The 25767-nt window shown below is 42.6% G+C and overlaps 1 long non-coding RNA gene across 2 annotated transcripts; it reads right to left on the reverse strand.

The window, feature by feature from the left end:
- Nucleotides 1-14463: 14463 nt before the first annotated feature.
- Nucleotides 14464-25524, reverse strand: LOC126490185 (uncharacterized). 2 transcript variants are annotated; one of them, XR_007589129.1, is made up of 3 exons: nt 25383-25524; nt 24027-24093; nt 14464-14756 (listed from the first exon to the last, which is right to left on the reverse strand). It is a non-coding gene; the product is annotated as an uncharacterized lncRNA (long non-coding RNA). The 2 variants fall into 2 exon arrangements; XR_007589130.1 differs by having other exon boundaries at nt 25376-25518.
- Between the last annotated feature and the right edge of the window lie 243 nt (nt 25525-25767).

Here is a 25767-nt window from a genome sequence, read left to right on the forward strand (position 1 = left end):
CGAACACAGTGTGAACTGTAAGAATCGAAAAATACCCCAAACACTGAGAAACAAGAAGTATAATCCACGTATCGTCATTTGGTGCCAATTGAAAGTAGAAAGTTCTGTCCAAAATTGTTCCAATTTTCCATACTCTATAGCATGCCTAGGTAAAAAAAATAAATGGCTGCTTCGTGCTCAGAATTTAAATGGAAGCGAGACTTTAACTTTTGGTTAAAAGGTCACAGCTTTAATCTTATTCAGAGAAGCTGCGACAAGAGATAGGAAGAGAAGGATCACAGAAAACGGAATGAAAACGACCCCAAGTGGCCCTGAGAAGTCTGAGGGAAGTTCACAGAACTGTCCTTGGAGGAGTTACAGTGTGAAAACGAAGTGCAAATACACTTGATGCTGGTGGTTTGGGGTGAAGTGGGGAGTACACTCACAACTGCTTTGAACTCTGACATTTATAAGCCTGTAAAGTCATATTATTCCTGACATCTCTGGAAGATTCATTACACACTCCACAAAATTCCCCAGGAAATATCTTTGATTCCAAGCTTGTCACCCTCATCCACGGCATTCCTGATATCTGCAAGATCAAGTAAAAGCCTCCTTGCACAGTTTTGGAGATCACTCACCATCTGCTACTATTTTTCTAGTCTTATCTTCCTTGGCCTCGCTCTACACCGATTACATAAACCCTCCACACTTTATGTAATGAGATTGTAGTTTCCTAATCAAGTAATGCTAATTCCCATGTGGATATGCTCTCCAGTATGGCTCTTTCTGCTTGAAAATGCCTTTCAGCCTCCAGTCAGTGCGCCAGAACAAGGCTGAAGTTTCCAACACCTTGGCAGTTTCTCCCAATGGATCTTGTGGAGATTCCTTTTGCAGGAATCAGTCAAGTGGAACTAGCTCCCTCTACTGGACCGGCCCCAGCACTGCACATACAGCTAAGGGATTGTTTGGACTCTAGACTTATCTCTGAAGGTTGGTTGCGTCAGAATGCACCCCTCTAGAGTCGACAGAAGATGTCTCTCAAGTCAAAAAGAAAATGAAGCAGTAAGGTAAACCCCATGGCTTAACAGGCTTAAAAGGCCGGAATGGGAAGGAGAATCCAGTAAGATACAATTCATTAAGAAGGAATTCAAAGTGGTCCCAGAGGCCAAAGGCACAATCGTAGCCCCTTCCCATTCATACCGCGTATCAGTAACTGTAGGCATTGTTAGGACCTGGGGGCTTTAGCAAATAATCGGGGGTCACACTGTAGATTCTAGTGAAACCACCCATTAAGCAACTATAAATTTAACTCAAACTATAAATTCAATTCAAAGCTACACTTTTAACACGCTACTCAACATGAGTATTGATTCTCTGTTTCTATGTTGACTCCCTCGACCAAGCCCCCCCCCCCCCGTCCCGCAGTGATCACAATGCCTCTCTTGATATTTGTCTGGTTGGAATCCCAAAGGTCCTCAGGTGCTGACACTTTGAAAGTGGCCTCAAAGAGTACATGTCACTGTGATGCCTAAACTCCAAGAGTTCCATGTTGCAAGGCCACTTTTCATCTTCTGGAATATGGGGGGGGGGGGACAGTTAGGGCCGACTGGCCAAGTCTGATATTAAAGCTCTAGAGGAAATAGAAGTCTCGAGAATGAAAGCATGGCGGGGATGGGAGCCAAGACCCTCTGCTCACTTCTGGCTCTGTCTCAACTCCCTGAAAAACTAGAGCAGGCTGGGCTTCAGCATTATGATGTAATCTGCCCATCAGTTAAAGCAATTATTTGTGGCAGCTCAATATTCTGTGTATCTCACGGTGCCGGAAATGTCGGTGACGCTGCTGTGGGCAAGCCCGGAGGATGGAGGGATTGTGCTCTGCTGAATTACAGTGTTCCCTACAGAAGGGAAATTTGGTTTCATTTGATCACAGCTTTTTCTGAGGGTTGATGTCTTGACTTGGCCCGTGGTATGGTATATAATCTTTGCTGAATATAAACTCATATAGCTTTTCCAGTGTTCATAGACTCATAACTGGAATCAGGTGCACTTTGAGTATTAAAGATTAGACTAGAACAATGAATGCTCAGGTTATATTCATTGTATTACCAGTTGAACAGTTACTGGTTTTAAAACTTTCATCAAGAAACCAAACAATCAAGACTAGCTTAGCAGTGTGGCAAATAAACAGATTTTAGGAAAGAATTCAGCAAAACGTGTTCATCATAGTACAAAACGTAAACCTTACTGGCCCCCACCCAAATGCTAACTTCTTTAAAACACAGACATAATAGCAAACAGCTAAGAAAGAACCCAGGCATGGTAGTCATCAAAGATAAAGGCAAATGGTGGGCACTAGCTGTGATCCTGGTGAGAAAATCATGGAAGGTCATATCATGAGCCTGGGAGACTCATGCTTCTCTGCTGCTCAGTTCGAGGGCAGCTTTGGGATGTTGCTGATACAAGTCCCGTGTTCTGTTTTATTTCTAGATAGCATTTGTACTTTAAAAACTTCAAATTTTAGCACACGTCCAGAAAATACCACATCCTGTCACCAGGAAGTTCACATTCTACAGTGTCCTCCTGACTGATCTGTTAGTGTAAGCTCTGTTTCTCTCCTTCAGAGAACAGCACATTGTTCTGTATTGATCTGTCACTAGCCTCTGACTTGGTATAACATGAGCGATGCTGCATTGATCTGAGTTACTGACATTTTTACTGCATTTCTTAGCAACAGTATGAGAGTCCAGGTTGGTAGAAATAGATGTGTGATGGATAAATAATACACACTCAGGACAGTGAGACTCAGAGCCATCTTCTGGACCTGGTTCCTTTTAACTAGTATCTTAGTAATTGGATTCTCCTTTTATGGATGTTGTTGGAAAATGTGTGCCTCTGTTATTAATTATGAATGGAATATGAGTAGGTAAAGCATACAGTGTGCATTGTTATCTGATTATTGCAAAAAGGAACTTATCACATTGACTATAAGCCAAAATTATTTAACTTGAAAGATATCCTCTAAGATCCCCATAGATTCACATTTACTTGTCTATTTGTAGGTTAAATTATTGGACTCTGTAAGCACATTTGTGGAAGTGCTGACCATGGTTGAAAGCTACAAAGTAGAACCATGGGTTTTGTGTGTTTTTATTTGTTAGTTTGTTGAAATGGGGTGTCCTATGTAGTCTAGGCTACATGGCCTAGACTATTAAGTATTAGGACTAAAAAGCATTTACCTGCATCCAGCAAGAAGTAGATTAGTTATTAATTTTCTGTTTTGTTTGCAGAAATTCCTGACTGAGTATCAATCCTGAATCCGTATCCGTAGCTGATGTCAAGTGAAGGTTATGCTGATGATGATGGTGACAGTCATATATGCACCCTTTGGTGCCCCAGGAACTGCCCTTAAAGGTGTGAAAATTCCAAAGGTACAAAGCATTAACATTAACTATCCATCAATAGGTTTGCTTCTGTATCACATATCGGCTTAGGTTCGAGAGCCACCGAAGCCTGGTCATGGTTGAGGTGGATTCATTTTTGGAAGTTTTACCAAGTTATTCACAGTTGGTCGGGCAGATTTGCAGTCATTTCTTGATGGCAGCTGATCGTGTGGTTCCTTGGACATTCTCTGGGATGATTCAATTTTTTAAAAAATGAACACAGAATGCCTTGCCCACACCTGGACAGGAATAACAGCAAGAAGAAGTTACAAGCAGAGAGTCTCAGGGTGCAGAAGGACGATGGAGGGCCTGGAGCTCTCCACAACCGAGCGGATAGGAGACATGAAAGCAGCAGTTACAGAGAGGGCAGTCTTCTGTCGCCAGGGGATCCTGGCAGCTGTCACCTGGACAACAGAGCTGGAGCAGCTTCATTGCAGGATTTTATAAACAGGGAAATTAGCTTCATTAACTATCACCGAGCACACGTTCCCTGTCTTGGAAATGTCCCCATTATGATGCAAGTGCCATCGTCACAGGTTGTATTAAGAGTAACAGAAATGATTGTGGATGCAAGTCAAGCATCTCAAGGTCAATTACAGGCACAAAGGCTTACTAGATGACCCACAAATTTGCGTATTCATTGGATTTCCCTAATCATGGATGCTAATTAGGTACACACTTAAATGGTACATAAATTTAAAAAGGTAGTAGCCTGTGCTAGGCCTTTGAGAAGAATCATCTGATGATAGTTCCATGGCATTGTGCTGTTACTAGCCACATATTGAATAGTAGAAAGAAAACAGAAATTAATTAAGTAAGTTGTTCAAAATGCACAGGTACTGAATGACCTCGTGGAGACTCAAGCTCAGTGGTTTGGTTTTAGAAGCTGCACCATCAACCATAGGCTCTGAGGGTTACTGACTCAGGATAAAATGTCACACTGTGAGTTCATGATGTGCCGTGATAGAAATGACCCCTCATAGCTCTCTTGAAATGTCCTTCTCTGCACGCTTTGGCCAAAGCCTCCTCAAAGCTCAAAGGTCTCGTATGTTTCTCCCTGGCACACCCACCCTAGCTTAGCATGTGTGGTGGTTTGAAAGATGATGGCTCCCAGACTTCTGTAGGGAGCAGCACTATTGGGAGATATGGCCTTAGAGAAGTAGTTGTGGCCTTGCTGGAGGAAGTGTGCCACTGTGGGTCTGAATTTGAGGTCTTATATGCTCAAGCTATGCCCACTGTGGTTCATAGTCTTCTTCTGTGGCCTGCACATGAATACAGTACCATATATGCCATTATTTTCACCATGACAATAAAGGACTAAACTTCTGAAACTGTAAACCAGCCCCCATTAAATGTTGTCCAATATAAGAGTTGCCATGGTCACAGTATCTCTTTACAGCAATAGAAACCCTAACTAAGGCAGCTTGAGACAGAAAACTCAAATTAATTCCCACGAGAACTTTTATCTCTCAAGCTCTTCCAGAAAGTTATGAGCAAGCTGGCATAGCTGGCCACCAGATTTCTTCTGTCAGTCTACAGTCCCACAGTGCTGAGTGCTATGAATCATTTGGGAATGAACAAGTAACTCTTTTGTATCCCATGGCAACCAGGCTTGCATCTTCCTTACCCCTCAGTCACACAAGAGATATCCCTGGCCTCCTCTTTGCAGACAGTCCTTTATATCTCTCAAGAAATTCTTAGTCTTCTTCTGTACAGAAAGTTTTTCTGTATTCTAAGTTGTTCACTTGCAGTGTTTGAACAATAATTAGATTTCTTAAGCCATTTGAACATCTTACATATGGATTTTGGGAACTGTTACTTAATAATGGTAGGAAAAATACTAAGAAGCTGACAGTTGTTAAGAATTACTTTATGTCATGAATTAGAGGCCACCAATCAAGCTGGGAAGGGCAAAATCCAATCGTGTTCGCAGTTTTTATGACTCCAGCAGTTTCATCGATGCTGACAAAGATGCCCAGAGAAGTCCAGCTACTAACACTGTGTGTACAGATAATAAATTGTGACACAAAGACTGGGCACAAACGCAGCTTCACCTCAAAGTCATGATCTCATAGTGACAGTGTGCTTCCCACTGAGGACTCATCCCCTGGGGGCTTCGTCCAAACACAAACTCCCATACAAAGGTTTGAACTGGGTCTGAAATTTTGCACAAGTGACACCCTTCCAGGTAAGAAGAGGATGCTGGTCTGCAGAGCTCACTCTGAATACAATGCTCTGCTAAGCCTTGTTTCACACATCTGGAGAGGGCAAGCCTTAGGCCATTGACTCCAAATACCACAAATCTCATGAGGGAAGTTCTGTGTATAGATTTGATGAGAACATGCAATTAAAGCTGTCTCTTCCCCAAGTGTGTTCCTCAGATCACTTGTACAGAAACCCTTGTAATGTCTTCTATGTGCCGCGTCCTGAGCATCATCACAGCTCTATTGGACCAGACTAGGAGAGGGATGAAACCACGAGGCTGCTGAAGGATGCTACTACAGGCTGCAGTAATGACAATCTCCCTGGAACCTTGTAATGCAATTTAAGTTTGAGACAAGCTACAGGTAACCTTTCCACTGGATGGGTAGAAAGGAAATGAATGATGTTAATGATGACAGAAACAATTTGGAAAAGGCCCACAAACAAAAGATTCTGGAGGCAAGAGGAAGCCTTTCCCTCTACTGTGTCAAATGTGAGATTAAAACTGAAGATCTGGGCCCATAAAGTTTTAGAGTTGGAAGGAATCCAACAGGCAGAGGAAATTGACAGGTGAAATTGCATTTGAGATCACAAGAAGGAATCTATCTCTCTTCTTTGCAGGGGAAATGTCTCACTCACCTATAAAATCTGATCAGACATTCCACATGGACCCTTTGCATGCTATCTTGGCAGTGTAGAAAAGGAATAGATTAAAAAAAATCTCTTACTTTGAAGCATGCCATCCTGTGTTAATATTCATGACATAATCATTCTTATCCATTGGCAGAGAAGATATGCAAACATAAACCCTGGCTTACTCCCACCTCTCAAGTGAGCATGCTCACCTCCAGGAAGTGGTTATTATGTCAAAGTCAACTGCTGATCTCCAACTTCATGACGATATTTGGCAACAAGTTTCAGATCTTCCAGATATAGCTTGCATCAACCCATTAACATGTCCCCAACCCAGGCCATTGAGTCAGAATCTTGAGGAGTAGGCTTGGAAATCTGCATTTCCAAAATCAATATTTTTGGTGATTCTTCCACGATCAACCTAAGGAACCATGTTAGGAGCTGTTCACCTAGCTTATGTGATTAACAGAAATGTATCTTCTTAATGCTCCAGGGGACATCTATAAGTTAAAAAGTAACAGGAATGGGACTTGTGACCTTTCTGAAGATCATAATGGTGGTAAGGACAACTTAGGGCCTTTGTTGGGTTTCAAATGTTGCTTGAAATGGTGAGCTTCCCAGAGAGGCTCCCTGATTCCTGGAGGTAGAAAGCTTTCTGAGATTCTCTTTTAAGAAACTGAGGGAAGGAAGTCATCACTCAGAACCATGACAGCTTCATTAGCAACCTTTTAAGGTTAATGGACAAATTCAAATTTCTATAATTACAAGACATGTACAAAGTCAGAGGTCAGTGCAGAGTTAGATTCCAAAATGGCTCCTGGTTTGAGTCTTTATTAGGTGGATGGCCTGGGCTAAGTCAGCTAACATCTGGGATGTACAGACTCCTTCAGAACACGCTAACTTAGTCAGGGTGGTGATAGGAGAGAACAAGAATGGGAAAATAACACAAAAAGATGCTCTTTCCATCTTAGTTTGTATCAAAGGTGAGTTTCCTCAGAAGGTTTAAAACAGGAACAAAAATTTGAGATTCCCTGTTCCTACAGGCAAGATGCAAGCCGCTGAGCCTCTAGGATCTAGTCCTTCTGTTAGATTGTTAGATGGAACGGCCTTCCTTCTACATCAACAGGGAGGGCATCAAACCAACGAGTGTGAATGATAAGTGTCTGAAAAGTTCCTAAGTAGGGCACTGTCTTAAAATCTAATATTTAAGCATGTGGAGACTGTTCTTTCAAAAATGTAATGCTTCTCTTTGAGAACCGAGAAAGCTCCAATGACTTGACTTCGTTCTAACATTAACAGCCTGCTCTTGCCAGAGGAATGACAAGAACACACTGTCAGAGAACGAATGCTTCTGGGCAGGGGTGGGTGACCTCATCAAGAGAGAAGGGGACACAGGGAAGCAGGGTTCCATAGCCAGGTTCTACTGAATTCACAGAAAACAGGTATATTATGTGAGAAGAGAAACTCAGGTACGATGGTGAAAACAGGTGGCCACAAAAATGGAAATCCAAAGCTTTGCTACCCGGAGGAATCTGTCTGCATCTACTCTCCTCAAGTGGAGCACGAAGGCCCTCTGTTAATGGAAGCCATTTTATGACGGCATTCTCTGAAGGAGACAGTCGACTTCCTTAGATTGGGGGGAAGTCTGTTTGGGCGAGGAGATGAAATGTGATGTTCATAAGAAAGCAGCAATGTCTTCTTCAAGAAAACAGTCTCACCGATAAAAGCTCTGTTTCCTCATAAACAACTCTCAGAAAGTCTACTTCTGGCCTCAGGCTGAGTAATGAGAAGCACCCAATAGAGGCAGAAAGACACAGGGTGTGCTCAGGAAGAGCTGGTCACAGTCACACTCATGCTGCCTGAGACGTTCCTTTTTAAGACTTCAGCTGTCCAGATGTACATAGTATCCCTCCGTCTGCTGGGTCATGGGACTAAGAAGCCACAGACACATTTCTTCTCTAGTCAGATGACCTAGGGAAGATGGACCACTTAGCAGATCAAGGGGGTCTGAGCATTTGGAGAATATGAATGCTTATCAAGCCGAGCAGGCACTTTTGCTGTTTGATTATGATGGGATGGATTCCATCAGTTCTTACGGAGTCATGGGGGTTCATCTGTCTCTTGCCAACAGACAGGGACATCCGTCTTTTTTCTTTGTCATATTTAGACTGTACAGTGGCCACTGTCATGTATGGAATTTGCTGAGCTAGCTCATCCATACCCTTTCATCTCCCGAGTTGCATATATCCTGCCAGAATGGCAGCATAAGGATAGATTTAGTGCCTCTGGTCCCCTGGTATCCGCCCACTGCCTTCAGCTTCCTCCTCTGAAGCTGTGGCTCTCCAATGTGCTTCCTTCATCAAGCAGGGTAAATTCTCTCAGAAGCAGCTGTCAGTCCTGGCAACATGACTCCTGTCGCTATAGCTCCCTTGGCCATACTTAGGCCCAATACATTTACAGAATTCATTTTTTTTTTATTTTTTGCCATTCTCTGTTTCATTCTTCTGTATCAATCACCAGAGCCAACAGGCACTGTTGAGTACAGCACTCCACTAAAATGCAAGCTATTTCCAGCCCTAGGGGATTTTTGTTACCTTAAAAGAAGTTAGTCTCTCACCAGCACTGGCTCTAAAAATGGTGCAGTTTGAATGTTCTATGGTATAGGATACAGCAGAAGAAAAAATTAAGGACTGTTTAGAGAAGAATTGGGGAGCTTAACACTCACCTACAGAGGAGAAGCTAGATGTACCATTATAGAATCCACTCCAACAATGCCAGCCTTGGAGTAGAGGTGGAGGCCTGGATATAAAGGCCAGCTCTGTGCTGAGAAGCAAAAGATAATAGCATCTCTGGGAAGGATGCCAAAGCTTGTATCGGAAGCTGCTCACTGCGGTACCCATTCTCACTTACTGCTGGACAGAGAGCTCGTTTAGGAAAACAAGGCATTTGCTTCGGCAGTCATAACAGGTAAAAAAGAACACTCACTTGGCAGACTTGGGCTTGAAAGATAAATTCCTTAATCCAGTAAGAAACTTTGTGCCACCTCTCCTAAGTCGGTCTTCTGCTTGCTCACAAAGGTGTCAAGACTGTCTACAAACAAGGCCCCATTAAAGCTGCCCTTTCGTTTTGTCTGCACCTGAGCTAGTTGACAACAATGAAATGACTTCAATCACTAAGTGAAACTACCTCATCTTGACCAGAAGAAAATGAAATGATGACTCATTTAATTAAGTTGAACCTCTAAAGAGAAATTCTCCAGGATGGTTAGGACTTAGTAGGTATTATGAACTTAAAGGAGACACACATCAAAACTAAGCAGCATACCAGACAGCCATGAACATGTACTCCTAAGACCTGCTGAAAAGCATTGCCCACCCCAGACCTTCCCTGAGGTACCTAGCCAGGGTTGCACAGATCCATTCAAGACCTGTGTGAGAATTAGCATGAGGCAGTGTAACTCAGGCTAAAGAACATACCAACACAGCTTCTGCCAAGGGCTCTTATGCCTGGGTCACAGTCTGGAATATCCTGCACTCTCCTGAGCAAACATCAGAGCTCCTGCCTGAGAGTATTTGCTGCCTCTGCTCCTCTTCTCTACGGATTTTTCCTTAAAAGCCCTTCTGCACCCTACGCTTGCTATCCTGGTGTGTGCAGAGCAGAGGGCCTCCACTGAGACAAATGCAATGTGTCAGCTGGCATTTTCATTACTGAGACTAAATGCCTGAGATGAACAACTTAAGTGGCAAAATATTCATTTTGTCTTATGATTCTCATAGGATTTCAGCCAACGGTTTTCCGGCTATTGTTGTGTGCTGGAGGCAAGGCACCACATCTTCCAGACAATGTGTGGAAACAGAGACACTCACTCATCATGGCTGCTGGAAAGCAGTAACAGCAAGGAGGGCCCAGTGGTGAAAGACACACCCTTCACAGGCACGGCGGCGATCTACTTTCTCCAGCCAGGCCTTTCCCACATGGGTTCAATGAATGAATACACTGATAAGGTGAAAGGAAATTACAACCAGGATCCAATTATCTCCCAGAGCAAAGCTCATCCGCTAACAGCCAAGTGTTCATCACACGAGCCCTTTAGGAGGCATTTCATATCCAAAAACCACAACATGAAACAAGACACTAGAAAAATTATCAATGTAAGAACCATAACCCAAGATCTTGGAAGACTACATTCAGATGACAAACACAATTGGCTTCAATGGTTTCTAATAGGATCAAAGCAATACACTGAGTAATGGGCACTGTTAACACAGCTTATCTGAAGACTGATTTGCATTTGGAGGATTTGAGAGAGTTGAAGTTGGAAAGGTACAGAGAACAGGTGCAGATAGCACTAAGTATATTGTAACTGAGCCCCAAGAAAGACTATCATGGAGACACGTTAGGATTAGTCACTGCAGAGGTGAGACAGACATCTTCCAAAGTCTCCAAGATTAAAGCTGTCACATTCCTGCTTCAGAGCAGACAGTGTAAGCAGCACAGGAAACCGGGGATGGAAAGCCAGCCCCAGTTGCCTGAGGGCTGTGAGAACTAAGCAGTCCTGGGAGAACTCAGCTGCCGAGTGCTAACCTGACAGGTATGCTTCTTGTGAGCTTAGGTACAATTAGGTTTCCTAACTTATCTCCAAAAACTATCTGTTAAATGACAGGATGCACAAATTTAAGAAATGACATTAACAGTCATCAAGTCTAAGCTTCAAAGTGATGAAAAAGCTCAACTCTGTTGCCAGATTAGCAGCCGAGACCAGCCAAATAAAAGGCTGCAATTTTATACTTTCTTTCAAAACCTGCATTATTACATTTTTAGAATTTAATATGAGAGTCTAGTCAGGATTACTAGTGAGTCCATGTAGAAGAGGAGGAGGAGGAAGAAGAGGAGGGAGAAAGGAAAGAGAGAACAAAGAGAAAGCCGAGGGGTGTCTTCTTAGCATGCCTTCTTTTGAAGCTTTGCTGATATTATAAATACATGCCTTGAAGATGGAGAGATGGCTTAGAAGTAAAAATGTTTGCTACTCTTCGGGAGACCTGACTTCAACTCTTCGCAGTCACACAGGGTGACTCCCAACAACCTGTGACTCAAGTTCCAGGGGATCCGATGCCCTTTTCACTTCCACAGGCATGATATAAACATGCTATATGTTCACACAGGCACATATGCCCGCACATAAATAAAAATAATAAAAATAAATATTAAAAAATATGTCTGGCTACACGGAAATAAAGTACTAAGGAGTTAAAATATCACCACCATAATGGACTCTCTGTATCCAGTCACATGCATAGCCCAGATGTACTTCTTGGTTGAAGTAGAGTCCCCACTGTCGCACTTCTTTAAAGATAATTGAGATTCTATACACTCAGTGTCTTGTGTTCCCAGAAGAGAAAGAGCTAATTGATAGTCATTGGCATCAACATTGTTCCTATCCTATACCAGGTAATGCTGCATGTGGTCTAGCCCTTACCAAGAGCTAATAATGCTTTGATTACATTAAAGTGTGTATGTCGAATTGCAAACACTAGCGTACACATGTTCATTATCTAAAATGACCTGAATAACACTTCTAATAAATTAATTTAATTATGCTCTGTATTCCAATGCTATACATTACAGCCTGTTATCATTGACTTTGAGAAATGCTGCAATCACTTCCTGGTGGATGGAGCACCCTGGTTAATAAATATCTGACATCATACACACTATACAGCTGTTACCAACTCTCAAAGAATGAGGATGACATGAGTTTAACAGAAGAAAAGGTAAGCATAGGAAATGGGTCTCTTCCATTCATATTGCTCTGGTGATCTCCAGTCTTTGCCTCTTCAGTTTAGCCTATGAGCACGGGCCATGATAACTGTCTTGTGCTGTGTTGGGAACACATGGGTCTTGGGAAAATAGGAATGTTAAACACAAAGTTGTCTTTTCAAAGAAAAAGATGTTTAACCTGTTTTCCCACCCATAAGGTGAGGAATGGAAGTGGTTAATAGTCTGTTGATCAGCCTTATCTGTAGAGTCAGGCCATACCTAGCTCCCAGATGCAGGGGCAGAGGTGGTTAATAGTCTAGGTGACCACTGTGTTATCTGAATGGGAAGGGGATTCCCCCAGCCCCCCATAAAGAGGACAGGAAGTAGCTAACAGCCCAAATCACCTCTGTACTATCTGAATGACCAAGACCACAAGAGCTCCTCTCCTAGGCCCTTAAGGTACATATGTAGCCATCTCTAGAACCATCTTCATGAAAGAAGTGACAAGTGCTTTAAAAAGAGTTTTGATGTAGGTATGCTTTTTTGTGCACAGGGGATTATGATATACCAAAAAACTTTTTTTTTCCAAATTGTACTGTACTTAAATATGTGTACAAAAAACTACCCAGGGTCAGAGTCCTGAAGTTTGAACCAACACCAGCTAACTAAATTGTGTGGAGCTGGATTTCCTTCTTGCTTCACAGAAATCATTGCTCTGCCAGCTGTGGCATTTACAGAAACTCCCACAATGTTTTCTTTTTTTTTTAATATAATTTTTTATTGAAAAAAAATTTCCGCCTCCTCCCCGCCTCCCATTTCCCTCCCCTCTCCCTTTTCCCCTCCTCCTCCTTCTCCTCTCTCCCTCCCCCCACTCCTCTCCCCCTCCCTCTCTAGTCTGAAGGGCAGTCAGGGTTCCCTGCCCTGTGGAAAGTCCAAAGTCCTCCCCGCTCCATCCTGGTCTAGGAAGGTGAACATCCAAACTGGCTAGGCTCCCACAAAGCCAGAACATGAAGTAGGATCAAAACCCAGTGGCATTGTCCTTGGCTTCTCAGCAGCCCTCATTGTCCGCCATATTCAGAGAGTCCGGTTTTATCCCATGCTTTTTCAGTCGCAGTCCAGCTGGCCTTGGTGAGCTCACAATAGATCAGCCCCACTGTCTCCGTGGGTGGGTGCACCCCTCGTGGTCCTGACTTCTTTACTCATATTCTCCCTCCTTCTGCTCCTCCTTGGGACATTGGGAGCTCAGTCCAGTGCTCCAGTGTGGGTCTCTGTCTCTATCTCCATCCATCTGAAGGTTCTATGGTGATATGCAAGCTATTCATCAGTATGACTATAGGATAGGGTCATTTCAGGTTCTCTGACCTCAGCTGCCCCAGGAACTAACTGGGGACATCGCCCTGGGCACATGGGAGCCCCTCTAGCACCAAATCTCTTGCCGACCCTAAGATGGCTCCCTTAATTAAGATATGTGCTTCCCTCACAATGTTTTCTTATAGATGGATTCTTCCTAAGGCCACCAATCACAAAAAAATACATGGAGATTTATTGTTAATTATGAAAACACGGCCTATAGCTTAGGCTTCTCCCACTAGCTCTTGTAACTTAAATGTTTTACCTCATGGCCTTTTACCTTTTTTCCATCTTGCACCTTCTATTTCCTCTCCATGACTTCTGGCATGTCTTCTCTCACTCTTTGCCTGTAAGTCTGACCTAACTTCTTCCTGCCTAGCTATTGACCATATATCTCTTTATTAAAGCAATCCAAAGGTGCCTCTGCAAAGACACATCTTCACAGAGTATGGAAAGATTACTCCACAACATTTTCTTTTTTGGGGGGGGGGGATAAGGAAGTGTAAATATTACATTTATTGTAATGCAGTACTGTATTATAATATTACAAAATCCCATCTCCTTGAATGGAAGGAAACATGCTGTTCACCTTGAATTTCTATAATTAAAAACTTCGATCTTCTTTTTTTAATTTTTTTAATTTATTTAACTTTATTTTTTTCTTTTTATTTATTTATTAAAGATTTCTGTCTCTTTTACATTTTCATAGTATTTTTTTTTATTTTCGAGTGAGGGTTTCTCTGTTGCTTGTGGTTCCTTTACTTTAGCTNTTTTTTTTATTTTCGAGACAGGGTTTCTCTGTAGCTTGTGGTTCCTGTCCTGGAACTAGCTCTTCTAGACCAGGCTGGCCTCGAACTCACAGAGATCCGCCTGCCTCTGCCTCCTGAGTGCTGGGATTAAAGGCATGTGCCACCACCGCCCGGCCTTTAGTAAAATATTTTTAAGTTGTAGTTTAGTTAATAAAAAATTTAAACCATTCTTAACCATTCAAATGCTTTCTTTTATAAAAATATTTTATTAGATCTGAATTTTAAGGAAGAAAAGGAAAGAATTATATTTTATGATTAAGACGCCACTACTGCATTTTTCTGAGGTGTGTGTGTGTGTGTGTATGATAGGGTATTTAGTCTTCTGCATGTGGGATTCAGGTGTCTATCTTCCAGTTCTCTTCACATTTCAAGAGAAAACACCTGGGATCTTATGATAGCATAGGTCTGAGTTAGGAAGTCTTACATGAGACCTGGATTTGGGATTCCTAACAAGCATCCAGGTAAGGCTGATGCTGGCAGATCTCAACCACACACTGGGAATCTTCATCAAATTCTCTTGGTCATTTTCATTCCACTTCCCTGTTTTCAGTTCTATATCCAGACTCTATTTATGCATTTCCTTCTGAAAAATAAAATGATAGCTATTTTGGTATGCCTGGAAGTGATGGGCAAAGAGAAATTCTACATTAACCACACTGGAGATTTGTTTTTGGTGCATAAATACCTGGAGTCGACATGACCTCCTGTCTACTCAGCTACTCAGTACTTGGTGTTTACCAGTAAGAGTTTCTCTTAAAAAGTCAATATGTTATTATGTGAATTTAGGGAAAACCTTTTTAATAACATTCCTCTTAATAAGTACCTCAATCACACTATAGTGAACATTGTAATTTACCACAAAAATGTTAGGATGTGAGGGATCTCTTTCCTCCTAATGTGTGGATCTTGAGCTGGAAGGGAAACATGTCAGATGGGAGTTAAGCCAATTTCATCACTGTCTGAAGGCTTCCTTCTTGTCTATTCTTTGCTTAAATGTTTTATTTAGAAGCCCCAGGAGACAGTGGAAATGAATCATCTCCTGTCCTCAGTGATGGCTATTAGTCACACTCATGTGAAGCAATGGCATCCGAGGCCAGCAGGAGGGCCAGTCCAGGTACTCACGATGTAATTACAGCATTAAGCCAAACATCTCTGGACCAGGCCAGTGATGGATGGCTTTCCTGAAGGCAAACAGGATAAGAGCTTTTGGCAGTGATGGGTGCAGCCTCTTTCCGATCACCAGACATCAAGCTGAGTTTTCTGATGGATGAGGTAGAGATAGTCTATGAGACTACCGAAGCCATGTGTCACAGGAAGCAACTAAGGGGAGCTGACTCTGACTCTAAACTTTCTCCAGATGAGTGAGGAATTTCAGGAAAAGAAAAAGTTGGAACAGAAGTAGATGCTGGCTGATAACACACATTAAAAAGAACACACTAAACAGCCTGGCCTACCACCTCAAAACTAAAGAATTAGCTAAAGCCCAGAAAAGTGGGAGGTTTTCAAAGTTGGCTGTTTTGATGGAACCAGAGGAGAGGGGAGCAGAGAAAGAAAGAGCGACTCATACAGGCATCTATAAACAAGACAAGAGGTTAGGCAGACCAACTTCTTAGGAGTGTGTTCCTCAGTGAGGTAGGATCATGGAGCACATTTGTTATGTAGCTGTGTCCTCTTCATTAAAACATTCCCTATTTGGGGCAGAAGGGGAAGATAGGGGCTCAGTAGACTCACAAAATACATAGAAGAAACATGTAAGACTCAGGCATCTCATGAAACTTTCAAGACACATTAGGCTACTTCCTGGCATACAGCCATACACAAGGACATACAAGCATCAGACAACTGCCAGGGAGAAGGCAGAAGACTCCATAGTGGCACAGCTGTCTGCACACTACATTGGAAACTACAGCGGTGCACCATTACTGAGTTGTCATCCGTGTTTGGATGATACAGCTTCCAGAGAGTCACCTCTGCTTCTGTAAGCATCCCCATAGACTCATTGCTCACTAAGCTGGACATATACAGAATTGTGTACACAGTTTTCATTACCCTCTTTATCTAGCATAAATAGAAATGGGTTTCTCAAGAAAAGAAATGCAGGCATTTTATATCTATACTGATTTGTGCCAACTTCTTGTTGAGAGAGCTTAGACTCCGTGGGAAAATGCTTCTTTTTTTAATGGTGCTTTGGCATAGTTTTGAGAGAAGATGGTTATGGGATAAAAATAAACATAAGGTGTTTGAAAAAACTTGACTATTTACTAAGGCATGGCAGCTTTTGAATTATAAGGAAAGGAGAAAATTCAAACGAGAAAAGAGAGAGGAGCAGTGAGAAGTCAGGTCTCCTATGGAGTGGCACACTGGTGTGATTTACTCTGGTTTCAAAGACAGGAAATAAAGTATAAGGAATTACAGTGCCTGCTGATGGCCTACAAGCTGCTCCAGTTCTTGTGCTGCAAACTCTGATACCCCCAAATGTTTTCAGTAGAAGTCTATCAGACACTATTGCACCATATTAATGATGGTTTGCGAAAGTAATGAAAGCTATGCACTGTCCACCACAGGCTGAAGCCAGAGGACCTCTACCCCAACAGCAGGCATGAGCTGTGGCTTTTGAAAGGAGAACAGGAATTCCCCAGTAGGGAGACTAAGCATTAAAGACTATTTCCACAGCACTAACTACATATTGGGAGCTTTATAGCCCCTTTGGTTTCACTATTTTGCTTTATAACAAATAAACACTATTGTTAGTACACATGGAGATATGAGTTATCAAGGTTTATGTTGGGGTTAAACCCCACTAAACCTCTCAGGATTCAGAAGGATCCGCTATAGCAGGCAAAACCTGACTAATAAGGTCTGAGGGTAAATGAAATAAATTAGCTCACATAAGTGTTTTTTATCATGTCCTATTCATTCTTTCTGTGCTCCCTCTGATGTTCGCCTTTCAATGTTCCTCCTCAATGGTGATTTTCTTTTGATTTTCCTCACTGTTCTTCTCATCCCACAGTGTTCCCAGTTTATATACCCACACAGACATAGTTAGCATTCCCTAGGTGATAACAGTGGTACCAAGCATGCATTTCTTAGGGCTAACAAGATGGATAAAAGCCTGACAAGGTAGGCGCCTTATGTGTCAGAAGGGGCCTGACTGTCAAGCTCCCTGGCAGATACCAGGAGGATTAGGATGGAGGATGGCCTCCCCAGGCTAAGCATCAGGGTACTGTGTATGCTCACACCCAGGTGAGAAGGAATTTCTTTCTCTGGGTCTGGTTTAGTGGCCCAAGCTTTTTTCCTGTATATCTTAGGGATAAAGGTACAAACAGTTAATTTCCTAGACTAAGACCATGAAAGGTGAAGGTAAGTACAGAATATTAATTAGGGTAGAGCAAAGGCCAGTAGGTTATACTCTCCTAAGTTGGCTGTTAGAAAATTCAGGGCCACCCAGACCTGTTTATCAGTAAGAGCAGACATACTGTCTCCCCTGCTCAGGGCTCCTTTCTTGTCAATAAGTCCTGGCAATAAGGATAGTTGTGGGGGACTAGTGTAACATGAACAGGGGCCTGCTTGTTGTTGGGGTTTTTGTCCTGCCCAATACCCCACAACTGTTTAGCCCCCCCAAAAAATCACACATAAGTCTCCATAAATTATATGCTTATTGGCCCATTAGCTCTAGCCTCTCCCTGGCTAACTCTCACATCTTGATTAACCCATTTTTCTTATCTACGTTAGCTATGTGGCTCAGTACCTTTTTTCAGTGGGGCAGATCACATCCTGCTGCTTCGGTGATCTGGGCAGGAGTGGGAGGAATCAACTTCCTCCTTCCCAGAATTGTCCTGTTCTCATTACATCATTTGTACTTCCTGTCTGGTTTTCCTGCCTCTATTTCCTGCCTGGCCAATCAGCATTTATTTATAACATGATTGACAGAATACAGACAATTCTCCCGCAGACAGCTTTATGTATATTTGACTATGAGAACAAAGGTTTGGCTAAGTGAATACTTTCACACCAGGGCCCCACATGTGGCAAAAATTATCCAGTAGCCCATACAGGAAGAAGTTATCTTAACAAATGATTTATACTGCCAGAATGAATCCTGTTATGGGAGGGAGAAGAGCCATGGCTTCCCAAGATTTCTACAGAATTCACAGTGACTATCCAAAAGGCAGGCATTCCTGTCTGCAAATTGGGTTCCTCACTGAGTGGAATACACTCCCATGAGTTTGTCTAGGGATCTGCCAGCTATACTTTTACTGTATAATGCTTGTGGCTCACAACAGTGAGTGGCCTTTCAGTGACTTTCAGTCACTGAATATCTTTAGCCCCAGACCTCAGACTGAAGAAGATGCTCTATAAAGAAAAAAAAAGTACAAAAACAATAGAAACAAAAAACACTCTCCCCACTGGCGCAGTGTGGCACGGATGAAGCAGTGGCATTGGAGCACAGGCTGCCAGACAGTGTTTTCAGAGAGACTGTCAGCTTCAGGAACATGAAATAGTAGTTACTAATAACCAAGGCAATCAGCAAACAAGCATCCTTAATGATTCCAGTTTCAGAAAGAATGGAGAGTTACTTGGCAAGCAGGTGAGGTAAGATCATATAGGAACCAAAGGGAAAAGAAGAGCCCAACGTGGGAACACGAGCAGAAGCAGAAACGGACAAGCTCTGCGGGTCAGGGGAACACTAGAGCCTGACGTACCTGACCAAAGGAAGCTTTTAGAATTCCTGGTGGAGTCAGAGAAATCCCTATTAGAACTGCCTTGTCTTTTATAATTTGTTGTGAAATCTTGTTTAAAGTGTCTGCATTGTGAACAGTGCTTATTGATCCTGTGCCGGTATCAAAATATAGGTTCTCTAGGTTTAACATCTGTGCCCATATCATACGTGCTGGAGTCCTAGAAGCCTTCCAGGAGCTGATGGCTCCTGGATGTATCGTGAATTCTAGTTGGTCTTAATAATAAAAATCCAAAGTCAGATATAGGGGTTAATGATGTGGGATGTCCTTCTGTATATGTGTTGTTTTTATTGGTTGATGAATAAAGCCATTTGGGCCAATGGCTTAGCAGAGTAAAGCCAGGCAGGAAATCAGAACAGAGAGAGTGGGCATAGTTGGAGAATATGCCATGTAGCTGCTGAAGGACTAGAGTCATTGGCCAAACAGTGTTGTGCTTAAGTGATTATTCAGGTCTGGGTGGCCAGGGAACAAACGAGCAGTCTCTGCCTACAGGTTAATGCTGGGGATCAGAGAAGCAGAAAGCCAGTCACTAGACAGTACCAGTGCTGAGACTGGGCAATCCTATCCTCAGACTGCTTCTCCGGACTCCATCTGTCTCCACCAAACCTCAGACTGCAATGCACTCCTTTCTCTTCCCACCTTATATTCCTCTCTCCCCACACCATATCGCTCCTGTTTCCTCCTCCCTAGCGCTGGATTAAAGGTGTGGAATGCCGGGTGCTGGGATCTCCTTAGTTTGAGGGCTGTTTCTCTTTTAGACAGATTCAATCTCATGTAGCCCAGGGTGGCCTTGAACTAACAAAGATCCCTCTACCTCTGCCTCCTGAGACTTGGCACTGGCTTTATACCTCTCCACCGACATGCCTAATGACAGTGTCCCCTGGAGACTCTGGGGCTTTGCCGGTGTGTTAAGTTACATGAATATGTATTCTTAGCCCCAAACTAGGTGCTCAAGATTATCTAAAGACAAAGAGGGTAGATTCACATTTCTAAAAAGGAGGAAGGAAGTGGCAAAGAAAGAGGTGGAAGGAGCTGGCGAATGTCACTGCTTGGTATTGGGCGCATGAGGATGGCTCACCTGTTCTCAGCAAGGAGAGGTGCATAAGATAACACCAATGCTAAGAAAACCTGAACCTTCATATCCTAGCCAAGCTAGAGAAACTGCTCCTGAATATATTTACTTAGAAAAAAAAATACTTCAAAGAAAAGTATCAGAAAAAAATGAACAAAGAATGTGGAACCCACATTCACAATGATGGCACACCCTTATTTCCTCCATTAATGTCAACGCAGTGGGCAGGTCAGGGGCCTGGCTAAGTAGCCACGCCCAGGAAGAAGGCTTCACCTGCAGATGATGTGTGTTTCCTGTCCAGAACTGCTGCTCAAGTGAAGTCCTTGAACTCAGCCTTGCAGCGGAGCTGGCTCTGCCGCCTTTCTGAGGCCAGACACAGAGAGGCAGAGAGCATGCGCAGTGCGCAGTTGTTTTCTTCTTTTCTGCCTGTTGTTTTCTAATGCTGGCCAGGACTTTTAAGCTTCCTAACTACTTTGGGCTTCTTTGCTCTGCTCCTCTTTCTGCCTTGTGAATGCCTGCTGCCAGCGGGGAGGGGGGCTGACGTTCACGTATCTCAAGCTGCTGGCCATTCTCCCTTCCTTCCAGGAGGCTGCAAGCTTTACAGCTTGCCTAACTTGGGATTTTCCTTTTAAACTCTAATAAACTGTCCTTGAGTTTCTGCTCATGGCTGTTCTTAAAGTCTTATTAATGAAACCAAGGACCCTAAGAGGGGACCTTGACTTCCCAGGTATTCTGGGATGGCTCTCCTGGGACTCTCCAAGACCTCCAACAATGCTTTCTTTCCTGCATATTAATTCTTTAGTTGGCAGAGGAAACAGACCCACTCCTGCACCCCTGGATCGCTTCAACAACAACATATAATAAGCAAAATGCAAATGGCTAAGAAACATATGGAGAGGGAAAAAGCCTGTAAGCGCACCACCAAGCAAGAAATGGAACAGATACAAAATACCATTTTAACATCTCAAGCTGGCAGAGTTCTAAGTGAAGAAAAATGCTTATTGTTGGCAGGGCTGTGGGAAAAGCGGTCTCTTCAAGAACACTGCAATGAGCAGCACCTGCAGAGCCTTCTGAAGCTGCCTGCCTCCTTCTCAAACACCACAAAATGTGCATATGCTTTGGCCCACAACCCTGCTTCTAGGAATGCTTCCTAAAAGTGATCAGAGGAGCTAGGAAATATGTTGCCTTATTCTACAGGGTGATTAAGGTGTTCTAAGCCCCATCAGGGAGGAAAGGAGTCTGTTGGCCAGAGTGAGACATGGGGATGGAGAGTGAGTAGCTGCAAACAAATCTTAAAGCCGTATAAGAAAATGTCACAATAAACCCATTAGTTCATAAAATCAACATATGCAAGTAATAAGAGGGAAGCATCATTTTTAAGTCTCAGCAATAGAAATTGTTTAAATACATTATGGTGCCTTGGCACAGTGGAATGTTAATTCAGCTGCTTAGAAACAGGACTTTAGTAGAACAAAAAGATTTCCACAATCTATTTCTATCTAGGTCAACAGGGAGATTCAGAAGGTAGAGCTAGCAGGAGGATGAGCTCCTCCTCCCCCTCTCCCTCTCTCATCCCCCCCTCTCTCTCCCTCTCCCTGTATGTGTGAAGGTCTCTGTGTGTGCATGTAGGAGGGGAAACACAGACATATAACACATACATATATACCCATGTGACAGAGGAAACAGGAGGAATTTGCACTGAAGTTACTAATGGTCTGCTGGATTGTAAATGAATTTTTCTCTTATCACTTATCTGAACTGTGTTTCTCATAATGAACATAGATTACTCACACAGTGTTCATAATAAAAAGAAAATAGCACAGTCTTTTGTTTCCATCAAAAGAACTGGATCTTTTTGTAACTGAATTAGTGCTATTTTATTTGTGATTTTCTTAACAACAACATAACGTTTTATAACCATATGTGTTCTGTATCCACCCGAGCCTGTAAGAGGCTAAATACTTCTTCCCACCCATCTTTGTAATGAAGTTGAACAAACAGTATCCCTCTGTTGAAGAGAGGGAAATGGGGCACAGAGAAGTGTCAGCATTGCCCCTTCAGTTGAAGGAGAAAAGAGAGCCATAGTGAATTTCCCAGCAATATCTCAGAAACATAAATCTCCAAACTCTGGGAAACTATTCTCATTTGTTTCCTCATTAAGACTGTTCTCCTTTGTATCTAAGGTGATATTTGAATTTTTTTGTTTGTTTTTTGTTTTTATTTTTTGAGCAGTAACCCATTGCTGTATGTATTGAGACCTGCATCATCTCAAGCTCTTAGTTTACCTGACATTTAAATTTTCTCTCTTTCTGGGATGGGGATATAGCTCAGTGGGAGAACACTTCCCCTCCCATGTACAAGGTCATGGGTTTGATCCTTAGCACCACACACACTAAAAAACACTCTTATCAATCCCCCAGGCCAGACTCTGTTTGGACACAGGCTCACTCCTCCAAAGTAGTCTACTCTAATGAGAAGCAGTTCTAAACTGTTTACCAAATACTCAGGTTACATTGGGTCTCTAAAGTCGGCTTAGAGGTCCCCTGTCTATTTTCTTGCCCCAACACAGCATATATCCTATTTTCAGTGGTGCTTGCTAAGCCATACACCAAAGTCTTCAGCTTCCTTTCAATGGACTGTGTCCACAGATTGTCATGTATCCTCTTCTGATGGGCGCCTCGAGTTAAACCCAAGCTTCAAATGGAACTCACTCCAGCAAGGAGTGCTAGACATTGGCTATCATTGAGACATAGTGACTATCCTTATAATATCCTTATCAAATTCAGCTTTCCCATAAGAAATATTAGTGATGAGCTGCCATGGCCTCTTCTAACGTGAAGACTCACCATGATTTCACAACACATCGCTTGATCTAGGAAGCTAGTCAGGGTCTGACCTCTCAGGGAAAAAAGAGCACTGAGTCTCAGCCTGCGATGTGTGGGCCACTTTGAACCTAACATTTTAGTCTTTTGTTGATGGTAGTCCTCTGTCTACTTTCTGCTGAACAGGGACTTAAAGGGGGGATGTACAGAATGCTGGTCGAAAGCAGAGGCTCAAATATGCAGGCAATGGTAGGAGAGGCTGAGGAAATTTTGTTAGAAGTGTCTGGTTGCTGAGCATGAGATTGCATCACTAGTTATCTTCTGAAGGAATCTGAAGAGATTAGGAGAAATCACTATTCTGAGGAGGATAGAACATAGTGAGCTGAGGAGGGGTAGGAGCCAGGGCCCCAGAGACAACCATAGCAAAAATATCACAGTGGAGACAGTAGTTTGTAAACCAGTCCATGCAAGTTTTTAATCCCCACTTCCACTTGGCAGGACTGGTTCATAGTAACAACATTCTTCATTGAGGAAGAGGCAAGTGCTCCCCTTTGTAGTCATTAGCAAGTCCAGGGTTTGCCAGTTCTATGGGAACACCAAGACTTCAGAGGTGAGCTGGTCTTGTAGAGGTTTCAGGGACAAGTCAAGTCCATTGAGATAGATGGAAACTGACTCAATCCACCCTCGGTCAAACCCATACTGAGTCAGTCAAACTGATCTCATTCGTGACCAGGAAAGGCATGGCTGACTGGGAACGGTTGTTGAAGAGCCAGTTACCTGGTGATTCTAAAGAGTAAGAAGGTACCAGAAATGGTTTTGGGGTTACAGAGTGGAGTTTAGAGTTACGTGGTTAAGAGGGATACCCTCTGGTGATGGTTGCAGGGAAGTGCAAAGAAAACATGGGGTTACATTAAGGAACCCACAATTTCTACATTAGGTGTGGAGAAGACTCGGGAAGTCACTAATAACAATCTTCCAGAAGGCCGGGCTAAGTGAAATCTCACACAGCCTGGACTGCAGGGTGGACGTCTGATGGGACATTAAGGATCTTTATCTTGGGTGCATATTTGAAACGTTCAAGCCTGTTGGGTGGTCTTGGTGGTTGGGACAGTGAAAAGCAGGCCCAAGACCAAGGGGAGGAAGGAGCCTGCCATCAGGGATGGGCAGCAGGTGGAAGAGCTTACATTTTAGCTATCCCGTTGACAGATAGGAGTACTTACCAGACAAGAAACTTCATCCAGCTATGAAAGATAGATCCAGGTTGTAATCCTCTGGAGCTCACACGAACTTTTTCAATTTGACAAAAAGCAATAAAATGTTTAGTTGTATCAGGAGGGCCACTGTCTACTTTAATCTGCAATGAAATCCTTATTGTAGAGAAAGCAGTTAATAACAGTCTGCAGATAGCTCAGACTCATGCCTTTGAGTCATAACAAAAATAAAACCTAAAAGAGTATCAACGTAAACACGAACAAGTTAAAACAACCAAAGGAAATTTAAATTTTGAGCCTGTGGCTACAATAATTTTAATTCTTTTTAAAGTTTTAGTGGCTGATGCTCACAACTGTTGCCAAAAGTAGGTTAGTTACTTGTGAAAACTCTATTGATTTAAATGTCTAGCATTGCTGTGGTAAGTTTTGAACTTTGAAATTTTAATATATTATCATCTTGAAGTCTCATTTTCACATACCTTAATCCACTTCCTGAGACCCTCACAACTTGCCTGAATCTTCTACCTTCTTTTCTATTCTAGAAATATCTCATCATTTGTCATAAGACATAGGTGTTGGACCAGTGAAAGCAGTCGTTGAAAAATGAGTCTTTTAAAAACCATCATGGAAGCATCAAAGAACAATAAAAAGAAAATTTTAGGTCAGTAACAACCTCATGGTAGTTTTGAGGTTGTTTTTTTCATGGAAACCATTTTATGAGTTTGCCTATCTCAGGAGGAAGCCTGTTAGTTCTAGAAAAAAAGCAAGGCTGGAGTTTTATACTTGAAGCCAATTTAGGCTGACAGGTAATTGAGCTTCAGTTTTGAAGATTTTTTTTTTTTTACTTCAGACACTCAGGTAATTTAAAGTATTCTTTAAGCCTCTCTAATTTATATCATCTGGAAGCAACATGCCCATTTTTTGCACCCAAAGTTACTATGAAGCCAAAACTTGCTAAGCTGAAAGTATGCTTTTAACCTTGGCCAGATGAAACACCGAAAGGTGCTCAGTCCAATGCCCCTAGGGTCCCTTCCACAGAGCTTGCATAATTATTTACTTGATATAAAGTAGGAAAACACATGCACATTCTATGTAAAGAAAGCTAAACCAAGGAGTTAATTCAGCCAAAATATCCCTGACCAGTAACAGAGTTTGGCAACTATACATAATGAGGAAGGAGTAGTCAATATGTCACCTCTGTCATTCAGAGGTGACAGAGAGGAAGACATGTAGCTCTAAGCTGGTGGAATTTGCCATTAGCAATCATGCCTGAGATTTGAGAAGGATAAGATTTACCAGAGTAAGCAAGAAATGTAGACCAAGTTGCCTCTAATCTATTTAAAATAACAGAAACTCACCCAGTACCTGGGAACTTACTCCATGCTCCTCCATGGTAGTTGATGGTTTTGAATGGGAACTGAGGTCCTGGGGCAGCATCAGTCTTCAGCCATCAAGCCCAGAAGATCTAAAAGGTTTTTGTATAGAGCAGGAGCTCGAAGGACTGACCTACCATGGATGGATAGACAAACAGAGCAATTGACCCTTCAGTCCACAGTTAGGAAGTTATTCACCCAGTGACCAGTGGATGAGGAACTTGGAAGTATTTCTATCTGGACTCTGGGTGACCCCCCCTCAATTTGTCAAAATTTACCACCTTCTGGAAGGTCTTTTGGAGTCCAACCAGGAGACAAGTTACCATTTTATCTCAGGCCACCCTGCTAGGGGACTAATTTTCAGTGTTAACCTGGTA

This window comes from Alexandromys fortis, unplaced genomic scaffold, assembly GCF_014885135.2.
Source record: "Alexandromys fortis isolate MF-2015 unplaced genomic scaffold, M_Fortis_MF-2015_v1.1 scaffold_204, whole genome shotgun sequence".
Classification (NCBI taxonomy): Eukaryota; Metazoa; Chordata; class Mammalia; order Rodentia; family Cricetidae; genus Alexandromys; species Alexandromys fortis.